This window comes from Cariama cristata, unplaced genomic scaffold, assembly GCF_000690535.1.
Source record: "Cariama cristata isolate BGI_N322 unplaced genomic scaffold, ASM69053v1 scaffold6670, whole genome shotgun sequence".
In the NCBI taxonomy this organism is placed as follows: domain Eukaryota; kingdom Metazoa; phylum Chordata; class Aves; order Cariamiformes; family Cariamidae; genus Cariama; species Cariama cristata.
The window spans coordinates 86829-93516 of NW_009595195.1; the positions used below are offsets into that span (position 1 = coordinate 86829).

The 6688-nt window shown below is 35.6% G+C and overlaps 1 protein-coding gene across 1 annotated transcript in view; it reads left to right on the top strand.

Moving 5' to 3' along the window:
* The window catches only part of LOC104162375 (vacuolar protein sorting-associated protein 13B-like), a gene marked incomplete at its 3' end in the record, with an annotated part of 153263 nt that overhangs the window by 86236 nt on the left and 60339 nt on the right, over positions 1-6688 (top strand). The gene's annotated exons all lie outside the window — the stretch shown is intronic.

Below are 6688 nucleotides of genomic sequence, written 5' to 3' on the forward strand. Positions count from 1 at the left end.
TCAGATTTTAAATGCAAACACTTTTGTTCTGAAAACAATTCTGTGCTTTATTTTGAAATGAGCTATACAAAAATACTTTTTTTAACTCTAATGCAATGCAAATTCAGTATTTAAATTTAGCTCTACAGGTTAAATCTTGTGATCATAAATGTCAGTGTGTAATAGTTTTTATTAATAAACTGTATTTATAAAAAATATTTTCAAGAAAATGCATTTTGGCAATACTTTGGACAGGATGTTAGTTTTCTTTATCCCTCATTTTGAACAGTAGTTGTCTGTAATACTACTTTGACTAAATCCATACAAAGAATCTCACATAAAATGACAAGATAACAAGAAAACAGGTTGATGTTAAATACTTTTGACTTCAAACATTCTGTGTTGTATAGCTAATTTTTAACATTTACTTGTTTGTGAAAGTTTAATGGAAAAGAGTTTAATGAAAAGTTTAATGAAAAAAAAAAAAGACTACGTCTATGGTTGTTCTTAGTGCTACATAGAGAATATACTAGTGTTTCTCTCAAGCTGCAATAGCATGTTAAATATAAGGTTTTTAAACGCATAATCAGCACACCACCAGGTGGTAGCAGCCTAATTTACTTTCTCATATTTTTCATCAATAGTTTACAAAAGTACTAACCACTTCAAATGAATTGCTGTTCTGTTGCAGTGTTTTGCTAAAAAATAATAGATGTTACCAGGATAACCCATAATCAGCACTAATCAGAGTACTTCAGTATTGTGGTAGGATTGACAGCCTTTCCTGACACTACGTGACATTTAACACTAACCTCTGGTTAGTGATCCTTGTTAGTAATCTGTAGAAATAAATTAGTGTTTAATGGTAAACTTTAGATTTATTTACTACGTTACGAAACCCATGGTTAGTTGTGGAAAATAAAAGAATTGTTTTAGAGATGAAAAATAGTTGGAAAAAATCTGTCATCTGACAAGTTCATGGTATTCAAGTGCTAGTGCTTTCTCATGAGTGCACTTGTGCTCTTTTTTGTGTGTACTTGTGCTTACTGTACTCAATCTCTTTGCTTGCTTATGCTTGTTTTCTTATGCTTTTCCACACGCGCCATTGCACGCTTACCATCACGCGCTCTCATGTGTGCATGATCTCGCGCTCACATTTGCCCCCCCCTCTTGTGCAGTCTCTGCTGCTCTCACACTTTGTCTTGCTCCTTTTCTTTCTCTCTGTCTTTTAAAAATACATTGTATTACGATGCATGCCCAGATGGAAGATAGAGTATGGTAGTCTAATAACACAGAAAAATAAGAACGAGTAGTAGTTTTGGGGAGTGGAGGCAGGGGAATGGTCCTGTCATAAAATAGCAAATCATCTATCAGCATTTATTAGTAGATCTTGTAAGACAACACTTAATGTGGTCTACTGTGTTTTAAAATAATTTTAGTAACTTCCTCACTTTTTTCTGTGACATGTTATCTTTCTAAAGCTTATTTATTAACAATGTGAAATAAATTGTTTGAATAAGTTAATTTTATATAATTATCTAAACTAAGCAACACCAATTTGTGGGTAATAAAGTAGAAAAACAAACGAGTACAGCAGCAGCCTGGTCAAATGAAGTGTAGTTTGAAGTGAATAAAACTCCAGATGAAACGCATCAAATAGCACTTGAACTAAATCGAAATCAGCATGAGGACTGAGAGCTTCATTGAAGTCATGCAGTGAGTGAGAATTAGTCTGGTAGGATAACCTGGTAATGTCATTAAACTTTAAATTCACTTCTCCCCCCCCCCCTCCAAATTATACCACCTGCTTTATTTGGATTTTTAGATTTCACATTCCAAAGTTTCTTAAAGAACACACATCTGATGCTACATGTGTTCTTCTATTTCTTCGTAGAAAATGTATACACCGCAGACCATACCTTTTAAAAACAAAGACATTTTATGAACTGTTATGGAATCCCTCAGGTAGTATGTTTTGAGTTAGCAGTGAAAATCTCAACTTTATTTCTGACGTAAATCAGTCGAATAGCTTTCTTTTCTAGTTTCAATATAATAATCTCAAAATCTATATGCTGTATAAAATACTGTAGTAATATTTATTTTTTAAAACCAGTTGATAAACATTGGTTGCATGTTTTAACAGATAAAATTTCAGCATCGTCACCCCAGTAAATCCAGTAAATAACCATAAACATTAAGCAAAACTGCACTTTTGTACCTACTAGATAGATTGAGGTCTGTTTTATAAGAAGAAAGTGTATTGATTGAAGTTAAAAGAAATATGCTCAAGCTCACTAGTTAACTAAGTCTTGGACATCTTTTAAATTGTAAAGCTAAACTATTTTTATATGAAAGTAAAAACATCTGGTCTTTTGTTTTTGTCAAGCATAACAAGATGCAAAATACAATGTTAACCTCAATATTTTACAACTACTTTATGTAGTGTTGCATGCCAGATTGTAAAGCAGCTTTCAAAGCTTTCAGGAGGATGTCTAAAAACAACTGAGAATTAGCAGAATATAGTTAAAAGCCTAGAATGAATGACAAAAATGTTTATTGCCAAACAGAAATCTTGAGAGGAATTAGCTGATTTCTTTTTCTTTTTTTTTTTTCTTTTGGCTACAGTGTTTGTGGTAACAGATGAGGTAATCTATTGTGAGACACTTCAGTGTTATAACCCTCTATCACTTACAAAATATCACTTTATTGCACTTCTGAAGAATATTAAAGTAATTTTAAAGAATATAGATTCTGAATAGCCTTCCTTTATTTTTCTGATGTCTGGATTGATAGTGAAGTGTGTCATCTATTCATTTGAGCTAGATATTGGTCCAGTTATGTATGTTATTTTATTGCTTTTCTTCTTTTCTTGACCTGTCATCTTCTCTAAATTCCCTTCCTGTGACAAGTGTTCCAGACTCTTGTTTTTCTTTATCAGGTCTGTGGGAAGTTTCTCACTTATTGTCTCCATTTGTGACAGCTTTTGAGACTCTAAACACTGGTTCTAACTGGGGTTAATGTGATCTCCCTGCATCGTTTCTATTCAGCTTCTTGGTCCAGTAGCCTACTTGCAAAGAGTCTGTTTCCTTGATGAGTGTCCTCTTTCTCATTTTGAGACCAGAGTCCTAGCTGCTGGTTTGCTGTCTGCAAGGAAGCACCAGTGCAGACTTGACTAATAACTAGTCATGTTAAATTTGAGTGTGCGAATGAACCTTTTATGAACAAGTTGAGGACTTGCTGGGTAAATTAGTATTTAGGATTTCATGGCCCGCACTTTAATTATTAGAGAGTACAGAGTAGTTAATTGATTGTTCTTGAATTGTTACTCTATCAGAACTAAAATCTGGAATAGAAACTTGCAAGTAGATCTAGATAATTACTGGTAAACAAAAAAAATCTTTGAGAGACGAAATGGATATAATTTTTGCAAAGTTTCTTTCTTTTGAGCTGTTCTCTGCAGATACTCTCTTAAGAAATAAATTTCAGCTTAAACATAAGCAGTGTGCTAATCTTAGTCAAGCAGTTTCTGATGAGGAAGGATTGTTGACAACATGAGATTTGATTTGTGTTGGCATTGTGTCTCTGTCCTTCAGTGTTTTTATTGAAGAGCTAATCACTATTGACAAAAGCAGACGAAAGTTTAAAATTTGCTCTGCTGTTAAAGGAAGTAGCAGGTGTTGTATGCTGGGCACCTGAGCTGCCCAGAGATATGATGTTGCTTGTTTCACTTGGGAAAGCTGTGGATTACAGGCCGGATATAATTATTTTATTAATATGTGCCCTCACAGTACTGGAAGGTAACTACAGAAATCTAAATTCAGAGATCCTCACATGGAATATACATGCGTATGTCCTGTATGCTTTGTTTTTATGAACCCTTAAGAACATTCATATAATATAGCTGTTCTTAGTATTTCAATACAGATTTAACTGCAAAGGTAAATATTTACTATGTCTGTAGAATCTGTTACATTTACATTAGAGTGGCATGTTAGGTCATAACCTCCTTTTGGCTAACTATTATACAACCATATTGAGAAACATACTTTGCCAGCAGCCTGAACGTCAACATTTTGTGTTTTCTTACCTGACTTCCTAGCTTTTATTCTGACTTTGTCACTGTGTAGTTGCCAAGTGATTGATTTGTACACATAATTTGGTTTAACTTTTTTAATTTCTAACTTTAACATTACAAAAACCGAGGATTCTAAAAACCTTGTGTTATTACTGTTTAGGTTTCTGCTCCAACTTTTGTTACTGTAAAGGTGCTTGTATTTTTGTACAGCTTTATTTCCGTTTTCTTCCATCATGTATCCCCTTGCAAGGCGAACATCCCTCTGTCAGTCAAAGCCACGTAGTGGTATGCCATAATACTTTATTCTTATTGACAGAGTTCATTGTTAGACTTCTTACACAATCCAGTAAGGTCATTATAAGCTCTGGTATGAGTCAGGATGTGCACCCACTCATCTCTGCTTTAATGGGTCATCTTGAAAATCCTGTGTGCATTTATTGGTATCACAATGAATTGACCAGAGTGAGAGCATTTCATGTTGATCCACAAGCAGTGTGGTAGATGAAGATCTGGCTTCTTGCACAGTAAAAAGTTCTTTAGCAAGGAAATTGGCTCCTGCTGACATGGCCTTTACCAACAAGGTACTACTGTGATGACAGTAGGAGATTTTACGATTTACTGCTCACTGAAGAGAGGATTAAAAGTGTATAATGGGGGATCAGATGAACTGTTTGTCTTTGATACTTTTTTGATTGAAACATCTTCACAGGGCGTGTCCAGTGCAGTAATGCTGCTTAGAACTAGAAATCACAGTGGATTTGTGAGCTTGAGAGTCATGAGACATAGCCGTCATGCAGTTCAGTGCAGTTGTGCTAGTAAGAGGCAAGCAGACCCTGCTGGCAGGAAACAGAGAGCCAGATATCTACACACTGTGAACATTAGATCATAAATCTAGGAAGTTTTCCAATAAATTGACACTCGGGTCTTGATTTTGGCAGCCTGTTTTATTGACTAGTCACAGTAAATCAAGAGTAATGTCAATTTAGATTGGGTGTGGATTGTGTTTCACATGGGCAGTTGAGGGGCACGCTTGTTTCCTGGGTCAGAAGCAGAAACAGGTTGAAAACACATGAAACTCATTTTGTAGCATTCAGTTGTGACTATTAGTTATGTCAGTAATTGGATATGACTGGCAGATGAAAATTCATGGTATTCTTCGAAACAGAAAAGATCTGAGATTGCATGCCTGAACAGATACCATCAGTGTATGGGACAGGAGTGAGTTTCGGCCACATCAGCATCATGTGAGTTAGAGCTGGCACGTGCTAAAACTTGTTTGAACTATTGAGATATGCCAGTGGTATGGGCTGTGCAAAAGCAGACAGAAACAGTCATTCTGTTGGGTTCTGCAGAGGTGGTTGTGTAGAACTACCTCAGATGTGAACAAGCAGTCTAGGGAGTATGCTGGATTGCTTCAGAATTGTGTACTTTTCTGCCATCACCTAGAAAATGTGTCAGAAAACGTAATACTATATCAGTTTGGTTTTTTTAATGTATGGGTAGCTGGTTTTGGTATGGCTTTGTGAGCAGCAAATTTGGTACCTCTCAGAAGTTTAGTTTACTGTGCATCTTTTTGTTTGAGGAGTAGGTATGTCTATATCATAGCAAACTGAACAGTAATATAGGGTCATTTAAAACTTATTTTTAATAGGAGAATGATTCTTCATTGATTACATGGCTTAACATATCATTCATTATAAAAGTTAAAGTGGGCCATGCTTGTGTATAATGATGAGGATGCTTAAGGAAATTGTGTGGAACATTTTTCTAATCTGCAGTGATATCAACATATCAAGTTTCAACATGAACATTTTGGGGCACTTTTCAACTGCACTCTTCTGGAAGGAGCTGTTGTCAGTTACCAAGAACAACCCACTGTCCAGGAGGGGTTTTGAATTCTGAGTACATGACTTGCAGCTTGATTAGTGTGACTACAAATTAACTTCAGTTGGAAACCTCTAGTTTAATTTTTTTTTTTAAATCAAGTCCAGATCTAATGTTACTGCTTCTCAGCAGATGTGGCAGGCAGCATTCGGCAGATCTGTTAGAAGTGCACTTTTAATCAATGTAAATTGGAAGCAGTTGTATTTTTTTAGTATTGTCCATGAGGAGGAAATTCAATGAAGTTGACAGTAAAAGGTGGTCATTGGTAGTGTTTCCAATGTAGTTATTTAGACTAGTTAATTGTCAGGGCTCTTCAGTGAAAGTACATTAAGCCTATTAACTAATACCTGTCCAGGGAAAGTGATTGCGCAAGGTGAATACTTTATCCTGGTTATTCTAACTGTTGCCATCAGTATTTGCTGGCATTTGTACTAGGAACAAGCAAATGGTTTTTATTTCAAAGTGTGTAGGATATTCAGGATTAAAGCTGCTCTTTGCTTGACTTGAGACTGGTGAAGGGTATGGAAAAACTTACTGTCTTAAAGCTGAAGTGCTGTTATGCAGCATAAATACTAAAGAAAATTTGAATCCCTAATATATATTCCTTTTGTATTGGATGTATTTGGAAATTCTGTTTCTCTTACTTAGCGTTACTGCTATCTGTAGAAAATATCACACACAGTGTTTTGTCCTTTATTTCTCCAGAATTTTGCCTGCAATTTGGTGCCGCCACCCCCCCGCCCCCTCCCC